The following is a 12,086-nucleotide window of genomic DNA, read 5'->3' as shown; positions in this document are numbered from 1 at the left end:
GGTATGTATGGTTCATGGCTATGGTTATGCACCCAGTTTGTTAGAGGAGAAGCAGGGGATGAGGTTTTTCAGCTTTTGCTTTCCTTCTTCTCCCCTGAATCTCTAACATCCCTATTGGAGAATGTTCAGTTTCCCCTTGAAATGCAGGTGAAAAATCAAAACCCTACAACTCTTATAAAGGGTTGTAGGGACTGTATGTTTATGGCAGCACTGGACACATGTGGGGGATCGTTCCCTTTCAAAAGACATGCATGCCTCTGAGAACTCCTGATTTATTTTTATTCTTCTTTACCTGTTTACATATGCATAGAATTTTACAATAGGTTCATGTATATTCATTTTGTTGATTTTGCGTTACAGCTAGTTACACTTCTAGATAGTTTTTTATTAGAATGTATGGAAAGAACTCTTGGGTCACTCTGCCTTGTCTGTTTTAAGGTTCAAGGAGTTTCTCTTATCTCTTTAGCTTGGAAATTCGCATTCTTTTTCTTTAGCTGGGGCAGTTTTACTAGTGCTGCAAAGTTACTAGACTAAACAGGATATTTTACTTATGCTAGCAAGCTGAAAGCGGGACATTTCACTTAAATCTTAATGGATTTCTACCCTGTTAAATTTTCACTCTGTCTCACCCTGAATGTTAGAGACCATCTTTCTGGTATTTAATGTGGTAAGCTTCCTCTATACAGTCTGCAGTTTCTCTAGAATGAGGGCTGAGATTTCTAGAGGGGCTGATGAGACCCCTGACCCAGGAGTAGACCCAGGTGTGAGAAATCCTGAGTGGTGTGGGAAATGGGAGGATATGGGCCAAATCCTGAAGGCATTTTCTGACCCTATAGTCTGGGACTTTCCATGTGAACAAATTCAGAACCCAGCTGTGCTGAGGAAATACCTGAAAGAGAAGTGTCATGAGACAAGGAGAAAAGGATCATTGCAGTAAGCTGGGCCCTGGCGTATGCTTATTGCACACTGCTAGATACTATAGGGCAGCAGACAGAAGAAGGGGGGAAGGGAGATAAATCAAAAGCTATCCCAGTCACTCAGGCTGCAGCCAACACCCCAGTTATGAAGCTAGTAGCTAAACCAGACAGTGAGCCTAAGCCAGCAGCTAAACCAGACAGTAAACCTCAACCAATGGTTGTTGCTAGTAGCAAGAGAAGCAGAAAGTGCACAAACAAGACCGATTGACCAGTGGATGATGATGAGGATGATGATGCAGGAGAAGGACCCTCAATGCCTCCTGACATAAAATCAGGAGTCAAAGCAACTGGCACAAGATCGAAAGGCAATATGGAGTCCTTTTCCCTGAAGGACCTCCGTGGCCTAAGAAAGGATTACACTCGATGACCTGATGGATCTATAGTTAGTTGGTTAGTCCGTCTTTGGGATGCTGCAGGCGAGGCTACAATTCTGGACAGCACTGAAGTGTAGCAGTCAGAGGCCCTGCAAGGCCTCCATGGCGGTCACTAGCCTAAGATAAGAAATGCAGAGTCATGATGAGTGGACCAGAGCTGCCCCTCTTCCGCACTCAGACCCGTTATCTCTCTGTAAGGCTATAGGTCGTATTCTCCTCGACCCCAGCCATTGGACAATTTCCAGTCTCCTAGTACCATACTTAAACCCTCACCTCTGCCCAGTTCAGCAGAAGAGCTGTCACTGGAACCCTTTGCAGAAGCTGCCAATAAAGACATCTCCGCAGAACTCCACACAGCCTTCACCTCTCTCCATCCCTGCGTCTGCCGAGGCACTTTGTGAGCACAGAGCTGAAATCACTAAGAGCTGAAATCACTAGAGCTGAAATCACTCCACAAGTGCTCACTAAAGATGCCCGCGGCTTGAAGCTAGCCTGAGGGCCCAGACAGGCTGCGCCTCATCAGCACAGTGCTATCCAGGACACCTACGGCGGCTGCTGCCCCAGGGGCCAGACAGATCCCCGGGACTTCAGGCTGCGATACTGAAGCGAAGCATTTGGGATCCCTGTCACATGATCCTGTCATCAACCAAGGAATGATGAGGGAAGCTAACCCCCACAGCCTCTGGGCATGGGTCCTGGAAAGTGTAGCACAAAGATACCTGTGTGCAGATGATCTCTATATGCAGCAAACCCAGTGGAAGACTATAGAACAAGGGATCCAACGCCTGAGAAAAATGGCAGTGGCAGAGATTATCTTCTCAGATGACATAACAACTAGGAATCCAGACTTGGTACAATGTACATCTGTGATGTGGCAAAAACTTGTACAACTTGGGCCACAAGAATACGCTTCTGCTTTAGCAATAATGAAGCAAGATGAGAGGGATGAGACTGTGCTTGATATGGCCAAGAAGCTCCGAGCATCTGCATATGCTGTACATGGCCCAACACACGCCAGAACCGCAGCAGTGGAAACACGTCTGCAGAAATTAGAAGACAAGATAGAGGAGAATCATAAGAAACTCAGGGAGGAGATTAAAGAAGACCTTCTGCAAATCTCGGCAGTACAGATCAGAGGTTCTGGTATCCAACGCAGAAGTTCCCCAGATGGGAAGAGAAGATACACCCCACGAGCTGAGCTGTGGTTCTTCCTGCGTGATTGCGGACAAAACATGAGGAGATGGGATTGAAAATCTACTGCTGCTCTGGGAAAACAGGTGCATGAATTGAAGGAAGACATGACTCAGAGAGGACGTTCGACCAAAAGGAAAGCAACTCCAGTTCCCCGTAGCCGAACTGCCAGGTATGATGATGATGATGATGACATGTCTGATCCCCTTGAAGGAACCTCCAAGACATATGCCCAAGGAAAGAAGGTGTCCTAGGTTGACAGTATGATGCTTTTATCCCCAGTTGTCTGTTCTGTTTATGCTGAATAATAAGTTTTGCACCTTTAAGACTTGTTCCAGGAGTGAAGGGGGGGAAGAAGAAGTGCAGAGTTTGTTCTCAGAAACTGCACTCACTCCTTCACATTCCTTCTTCTGGACTGTGTTGTCTGTGGACGGACAGACAGCGAGACAGAGCTCTCCTTTGCTTTTTAGTTAGTTTTAGCTAGCTGAGGCAAAGAAGTTCCCTGGACTGTGGCTTTTCGTTTTCTTTGGACCTGCTCAAACCTGCTCTGGACTGAACACCAAGAAGACCACCAGCAGCTCGCACCTGTGGCCCAGCGGGCCGGGCCTGGGCCGTGGAATTTCCAGTGCTGGAGGGACTGATAAGAGACTGAGTGAGCCGAACTGCAGCCCGGGGCGGGGGGGGGGGGATTTTTCTGAGTTTGTCCCTCTTTTAAAGCGGCAAGAAGTTTTATTGTTTAATATTGTTTAGGTTTTCTTGTTTAATAAACAGTTTTTTCCACTTTTCTCCAAGGAAGTATTTTCCCCCGAACCAGTTGGGGGGAGGGGCCAATTGAATCTGCCTTCTAGAGGAACCCCTTTGGGGATTCTTTCCCAAATTTGCCCTGAACCAGAACAGAAGGATAACCAGGCTTAGAGGGGCCCTGCCTCTAGCCAGGTAGAGGCTAGGGAAAACCGTGTTTTTTGGACTATGTGGGATTCATTGACCTCGCACATCAGAACCACAAAAATATAAAGCTTCAGTCGATACTGGTGCGCAATGTACATTAATCCCATCGAGACATGTGGGGGCAGAATCTGTCTCTATTGCTGGTGTGACAGGGGGATCACAGGATTTTACTTTGGTGGAAGCTGAGGTGAGCCTGACTGGAAATGAGTGGAAAAAACACCCTATTGTGACTGGCCCAGAGGCCCCATGCATTTTGGGCATAGATTACACCCCAAGTGGGTATTTCAAAGACCCAAAAGGACTCAGGTGGGCATTTGGGATAGCGGCTGTAGTGACAGAGGGCGTCCAGCAATTGAACACCTTGCCTGGACAGTCCGAGAATCCATCTATATTAGGACTTCTGAAGGGAGAAGAGCAACAGGTACCAATTGCCACTTCAGCAGTGCATCGCTGACAGTATAGAACAACTCGAGATGCTGTGATTCCCATCCATAAGATTATGCGAGAGCTGGAGAGCCAAGGGGTGGTCAGCAAAACCCACTCACGCTTCAACAGCCCCATTTGGCCTGTGCATAAATCTGAAGGGGAATGGAGATTGACTGTGGACTACCGTGCATTGAATGAAATGACTCCACCATTGAGCACTGCTGTGCCAGACATATTACAGATCCAGTACGACCTTGAGTCCAAGGCAGCAAAGCGGTATGCCACTACTGATATTGCCAATGCATTTTTCTCCATTCCTCTGGCAGCAGAATGCAGGCCTCAGTTTGCCCTCACGTGGAAGCAGTGCAGTATACCTGGAACCGACTGCCCCAGGGGTGGAAGTACAGTCCTACCACCTGCCATGGACTGATCCAGACTCCAATAGAAAAGGGTGAGGCTCCGGAACACTACAGTATATTGACGACATTATTGTGTGGGGGAACATAGCCATGGAAGTGTTTGAGAAAGGAGAAAAAATCACCCGAATCCTCCTGGAAGCTGGTTTCGCCATCAAAAAGAGCAAAGTTAAGGGACCAGCGCGTGAGATCCAGTTCCTGGGAGTCAAGTGGCAAGATAGACGGCATCAGATTCCTACAGATGTCATCAACAAGATCACATCTATGTCCCCACCAACCAATAAGAAGAAAACACAAGCTTTCTTAGGCACCATAGGTTTTTGGAGAACTCGTATTCCTGAGTACAGCCAGATTGTGAGCCCTCTTTACCTGGTCACCGGCAAGAAGAATGATTTCTACTGGGGCCCTGAGCAGCAACAAGCTTTCGCCCAGATTAAGCAGGAAATCGCTCATGCAGTAGCACTTGGCCCAGTCAGGACAGGAACACATGTGAAGAACATGCTCTACACTGCAGCCGGGAGCCATGGTTTGTCCTGGAGCCTTTGGCAGAGGATGCCCGGGGAGACTTGAGGCCAACCACTAGGATTTTGGAGTCGAGGCTACAGAGGGTCTGAAGCCAACTATACCCCAACAGAGAAGGAAATTTTGGCTGCCTATGAAGGAGTCCAAGCCGCCTCATAGGTGATTGGTACAGAAGTACAACTCCTCCTGGCACCCCAACTACTGGTGCTGGGGTGGATGTTCAAAGGAAAGGTTCCTTCCACCCACCATGCCACCAGTGCTACATGGAGCAAGTGGATTGCTCTTATCATGCAGGGCGCCCGTATAAGTAAACTGGATCACCCTGGGAATTTGGAAGTAATTACAAATTGGCCCGAAGGTGAAAATTTTGGTGTTATGGATGAAGAACAAGAACAAGTGACACAGGCTGAAGAAGCTCCACCATACAACCAATTGCCAGCAGAGGAAACACGCTATGCTCTTTTCACTGATGGTTCCTGTTGCATCATAGGGATGAATCGGAAGTGGAAAGCAGACGTATGGAGCCCCACATGACGGGTCGCAGAGGCCACTGAAGGAGAAGGTGGATAAAGCCAACTTGCAGAACTCAAAGCCATACAACTAGCCCTGGACATTGCAGAAAGAGACAAGTGGCCAAAGCTCTACCTCTACACTGATTCATGGATGGTAGCCAGTGCTCTGTGGGGATGGCTAGAGAGGTGGAAAGAGGCTAATTGGCAGCGTAGAGGAAAACCAATTTGGGCTGCTGAAGAGTGGAAAGACATCTCTACCAGGGTAGGGAGACTATCTGTGAAAGTCCGCCATGTAGATGCCCATGTCCCCAAGAGTAGAGCTAATGAGGAGCAGCAAAGCAATAAGCAGGTAGACCAGGCTGCAAAGATAGGGGTGTCAAAGATAGACCTATATTGGGAGTTATTCTTAGCTCGATGGGCCCATGATGCCTCAGGCCATCAGGGTAGAGATGCCATTTTAAGTGGGCACAAGACCGAGGGGTGGATTTAACCATGGACAGTATTTTGCAGGTTATTGCGGCTCTCCGTTATTTGCCCCGCAGGTTATCCATGACTGTGAGACGTGTGCTGCCATCAAATAGGTCAAGCGAGGGAAGCCCCTATGGTATGGTGTGCAGTGGTCCAAGTACAGGTATGGGGAGGCCTGGCAGACTGACTACATCACACTGCCATTGAGTCCATAATGGCCCATTAGCAGAGATGACCCCCTCAGGAATGGTGTGACTGTGCTGGTGCTTCCCCAGAGGGAGTTATCAAAGCTGAGTCATTGGTGTGAAGAAAAAGAATCACTACTCCGCCTCCCAGGGTTTGCCTCTTCTTCCTTATCTTATTAAACACCCAGCTTGTAGCCTGAGGTGTTGTGTGTCCACTGCACTGTAGTTACTGCAAACGACCCATCATTAACAGTTTATCAGAAATGAAGTAGAGAGGAGTAGAATACATAGTTTGTCACATCCACATTGGCACTCTCCTTTTGTAACCAGGACAGCAGCTAAATTTTAAATCTTCCTGACTATATCCAGGGCTAACTTCTGGAAGTGAAATAGCTTTCTCAGGTTGCCTTGTTGTGTAACCTCTCACACAGCTTTATCTGCAAGTCTATTTCCTGTATGAATTTGGGAATCACCACACGGGTGTGCTTTGCAATGTAGTACAGCCACTTCTTTGGCTGCCAAAGCCCACCGGAACCCAGGCTAGCTCTGTACACTCCAGTAGCCACGACAGGAGTGGGGAACAGCTGGGGACTGGGGTTTGCCCACAGCTGAACCTGAAGACCTGCAAGCTCTACAGTGCACGCTGTTACAGTCACGGCAGGGACCAGGTGAAGGTGGAAAGAGGAGGCTCTTTGTCTTGAGGTTCCATGGGGAAAGTTTATTCCAGGTGAAGGGGGTAAGGCAGAAGAGCCCCAAGCACCTCAGTGCAAGGGGTTAAATACAGCTACAAACCAGGGGGTGGATACAGAAAATCAACCGATAGGGGGATTTCAAGGATGGAGCAAGGGGATTACATCAACACGATGGGACCAATCAGGATAGGGGGAGGAGAGGGAAAGGTCACATGGGCCAATGAGGCATCATGGATTAGGGGATTTCCAAATGGGTATTTCAATCAGGGATTGGCCCAGGAGGTGAGTGGCAGGGAACATTCAGGAAAAAGGGGCAGGGTTGCCTTGACAGGCAGGGAAGGAGGGAAGTGTTGCCTTGATAGGCAGGTAAGAGACTAGAACATAGGGAGGGCAATAGCTTGAGGGACAGCTTTGAGGGAAGGTACAACTTAGGGAAAAACCAACTTAGGGAAAACATGGAGGGATAACAGAATGAACCATTTAACAATAACTTAATGAAATAAACATGAAACACAACATTTGGCCAGTTGGATAGCTTCAAGAAGAGACAATATTTCTTCTTTATATTTAATTGGAGATCCCTGTGCTGTTAATCTCTTTCTTTCTTTCCATATGGCTCCATGGGCATGAACAATGCTAAAAGCATATTTCAAGTCAGTCCATATGTTTACTCTTTTTCCTGATGCCAATTCCAGGGCTCTTCATAGCGCTATGAGTTCTGCCCATTGTGCTGAAGTGTCCATGGGCAGTGGTGCAGCTTCTATTACTTTGCTTGACATTACTACGGCATAGCCAGCTCTTCATTTTCCATCTTGCACAAAGCTACTTCCATCTGTAAAGAACTCTATCTCTGGATCTTCAGTGGGTGCATCTTGTAGGTCTAGTTGGCTTGCATAAACTTGCTCAATTGTCTATAAGCAGTTATGGGTTAGCTGCTCTTCCCCTTGCACTGGGGTGTTCAGGAATTGGGCTGGATTTACTGCTGTGGTTACTTTCAACTCCACATCTTCCTGCTCCTTTAGAACAGTCTGATATTTCAGCATACAGCTTGGGGAAAGCCAATGCCTCCCTTTTTGGCCTAATACAGTGGTTACAGTGTATGGAGTATACACTATTATCTTTTATCCCAAAGTCAATTTCCTGGCCTCTTGGATGAGAACAGTTGCTGCTACAGTTTGCAGGCATCTGGACCATCCCTGGCTGACATTGTCAAGTTTTTTTGAAAAGTACCTACATGAAGTGTCCGACATTCTGAGACAGAACTCCAAGGGCGAGGTGCCATCATTTGTGCACAAAAAGCTCAAAGGGCTTTGTTAAGTCTGGAAGCCCTAAAGTGGGGGCAGACATCAGGGCCATCTTTAAGCTGCGGAATGCATGTTCATTCTCAGGAGTTGAAATCAAAGGTCCTTCTGGGGCCTCCTTTAAAAGATCATACAGTGGTTTAACTAAAAGTCCATAATTCGAAACCCACAATCGACACCACCCAGCCATGTCCAAGAATGCTCTTAAATCTCAGGCAGTCTCAGGTTGGGGTATCTGGCAGATAGCCTCTTTTCTGTCTGCTCTCAATTTCCACTGTCCTGGAATTATTTCAAACTCTAAGTAGTTAACTTGCTGACTCATGGTTTGAGTTTCTTCCCAAGATACTTTGTAGTCTCTCTGGCTTAGGAAATTTAGAAGACTGATAGTCAATCCCAAACACATTTCAGTTGCTAGTAAGATGTCATCAACATACTGCAGGATCAACCCTTTAGGGTTCTCTTTTTTCCAAGTCTCCAATTCTTTTGCCACTTGGTACACCAAAAATCTTTGGACTATTTTTAAATCCTTGTAGTAACACAGTCCAGGTAACCTGACTCTTCCTACCAGTTTGGGGACTTTCCCCTTCAAAGGCAAAAATGCTCTGACTTTTTTTATCAAGACATGCAAAAGAAGGCATCCTTCAAATCTGTTACTGTAAACCATTGATGATATTCTGTAAGGGCTGTCAATAGGGTATAGGGATTTGCTACAACATGGTGGATATACTGAACTATTTGATTGATTGACCATAGGTCTTGTACTAACCTGTATCTGTTTGTCCCAGGCTTTTAAACTGGCAAAATAGAACATGTTATATTCTGATTCACACCCTATCAATAATCCAAATTCATTGACATTTTCTATTAGGCTCTCAATTCCTCTTCCAGCTTCTAATTTTAAAGGATATTGTTTCTGCCTTACCGGTTCTAATCCAGGTTTTAGGGTAACATCCTGGAGTTTCACTGGCCCAAACAAAGGGTGTTACTGCATTTTCTATGGCTTCTGGTATTCCTCCAGAGTTGTCTGGTTCCAGTGTACCCTGTAACATAAAAGTTATGGCCTCGATGGCCTTAGTCTCAAGTACCAATAATTGTATTTCTCCATATTTAAATATAATTTGAGCCTCCAATTTACTTTATAGGTCTTTTTCCAAAAGACGAATCAAACACTCTGGCATAAATAGAAATTAGTATGGTATCCCTTGTTTGCCAAATTTAAATGTTCACTTCTTCATTCTCCCTGTTGCACCGACAACATTTACAGTTTCTTGGCTTAATTCTCCCTGGTTTGTATTTAATACCAAATAAGTAGCCACGGCGTCTATTAAAAAGTTGATTTTCTGTTTAAGTAATCTCCGGCAATTTCTAATATCCTTGAAGGAGACTGCCTGTTTACACTTGGAGCAGCTGAGCACGTTTAACACTTGTGTACAATATTGTACTGAAAACCTCTTTTAGATTACATATTAACCTTTTTGTACTGCAGTCCTGAGCACCATCTTTTTTTTTTTTCCGCAGACACAGAGGCGCACACATTGAAATGCAGTGTATACACACTGAAACAAGAGACAAACATAAACAGAGGCAATGCACAGAAAGCACACACAGAGTACACAAGGCTAGCATGAGACAACATCAGCTGTAAAATGGTACTTTCAAACCTCTTCCAGTCTTTTTGCCTTTCCATGCACAAAGAAACAAAGCACATATCACACACACAGAGAAAACAGAAAACATATCAATCACTTAAAAACCCCAACAGACATTCAGTTATATTTTCACACTCTTCCATCAAGTGGACTTTATCACAGGTGTCCCCATGTTCATATGCTGGCAAATTCAAATCAACACACACTACTCACTCCTATGCGCACGCTCCCAGAGTCCACAAAGAGTTCACAGCATCTGAATAGAGTTTACTATTAGTTGAGATTTAAGTAGCTGGTGTGACAGGACCTTTCACCCCTGATACAGCAAAAGCTTGTCTTGTGGTGAATTATATTGGCTGAAAACCATCCTTAGCCAGCAATAAACATCCTGCCCTGAATGCATGGGAAAGGATAAGCAAAAATTCATAACTGACAGACACAGCACTTTTACAAACTATAAAAGAACACTATAATTTTCATAAAATCAGAAATCTCTTACACACTCTCTGAGTGGGTGGGGAGTTCTCCTCGAAGTCAACCTCAAGTTACTCTTCTGGAAGTTGAGTGAAAGAAGATTTCTCTACACCACTATCATTCGTTGGTAAGTTACATGGACTCCTGATGTTTATTATTTCTTCGCTAGCTGTAATATAGGTATCTTTATTATTGTGCACTGTCTTATGAATCCACTTTCTATTGCTTATCCTCTGTAGTAAAAAGTCTGTTTAAGTCTTATGTCTGTTTTCCCTTGTGTCTATTCAAAAAATAATTCATTTTGTAATAGACCGAATAGGCCATTCTTAAGAACTTGCAAACAAGAGACATTTGGGGTGCAGGCTGCCTCAAACAGAGCTACTGTCCGAAATCTGAGTCAAAGGCAGTGTTACGTGGGGTTGTTGGTCAGACACAGTGACGACACAAACTCTCAAAAATCCAGGCGATAACAGTGTGTTTTATTGTTCGGATCCTCCTTATATAGGGGGTTTGGATTTCCCAAGCTTAGACAGCTGATTGGTTGGGATCTTTCTCCACCCAGATCTCTGGCTAGTGGTGTGCCTGCATCTAAGATTGAACAGGGTTGGCTGAGGGTCCCCTGTATAGGTTTGAATCTAAGCTATCTGGGGACTTGTTACTGTGACAATTCCTCCTTTCCTTTTTAATAAAAAATGAAAAATGTTGCCTGTTATCTTACCTGCAAGGGCCCTTTGCAGACAGGGTGACAGAAGACAGCATGGGTTTAATTTGAATTAGATTTTCTAGCTAATTTGACAAACTTAGCTCCCCTCAGCCAGTGATGTGTCTTATGTACCACTGGACTTACAGCACTCACTTCCAGGACCTGTTAGGTAAGATCACAATCCTTTAGGCTAACATGCCACAGGTTAACTACTTACAGTTACAACTTAACACTAAAACAATAAACCATTTAACCCCTAGAACTGTTAGAAAAAACCTAACTACTAGAAAAACAATTTGTAATCAGTCTTTAAATGAACTGTCACTTGCGGCTCTCCGTTGTTTCTCCCGGCTCCAGGAAGCTCTGGAGCCTATCGGCACTGCCTCTCTCTGGAGACCGGGTTCGCCGCTTGTTCCCGCGTGCCGCTGCCGTGGCGCGCCGGTCGGGACTTGCCGGGTTCTGTCGCCTGCATGAGGGATGTTGGTAAAGAGCGAAGGAATGTCCAAATCACCCACGAGGGAAGTGGGAAGGTTTTAATGGCCGTGGAGAGCTGCGGAGGAGAGGCCACGACCCATGCTTCAAGTGCCCACGTGGGGGAAATGGCGACCGGGACCGGGGAGACGTGGGGTTTTATCAGGGGCGGGACGAGGGGAGCAGGAGCGCCCCCCCCCTGACCAATTGGGGCAAGCGCCTTGGCAATGACGTGGACCACGGCGACCAACGGGCCGGACACGGGGCTCTGGGGCTAACAGGGTGTCCAAGACTGAGCACCAAGATGTTTCCTATTACCATCCGAGTAGCAGTTGCATCTGGACAGTCTTCCTTATCTCCTGTTAATAGGCCCATCAATGTCTCACCTCATGACTCAGAGATAACACTCTCCAAGAGCCAGTTCTGTTTAACAGGTGATTAAGAACACACCTTGTAACTCAAAATAACATCAGCCCATTGTGAGATGCTCCGCCCAGGGGGAGAAGCTAGGCATTCCCACCTGGATAAATCCAGGAATTTCTAGACAAAAAGGCAGCCTTTCCACAGGTTTCCAAGAAGACACAGCAACCAAATCTGCCACTCCAAGAGGACTGCAGCCACTCCAATTTAGACTGCTACCAGCACGCTGGCCAAAGCGGGTGTCAGGTTGTATTCTGACTTTGCCAGTGGTCTTCCTTTTGTATCATTGCATGTATTTTTGTCTTTTTTTTCCCTTTTCCCAATAAATTGTATTTCTGACTTGGAGTCTCTCACTGG

The sequence above is a fragment of the Vidua chalybeata genome (assembly GCF_026979565.1).
Source record: "Vidua chalybeata isolate OUT-0048 chromosome W unlocalized genomic scaffold, bVidCha1 merged haplotype SUPER_W_unloc_6, whole genome shotgun sequence".
Lineage (NCBI taxonomy): Eukaryota > Metazoa > Chordata > Aves > Passeriformes > Viduidae > Vidua > Vidua chalybeata.
The sequence above is the reverse complement of the archived record's forward strand: the minus strand, read 5'-3'. Positions refer to the sequence as shown.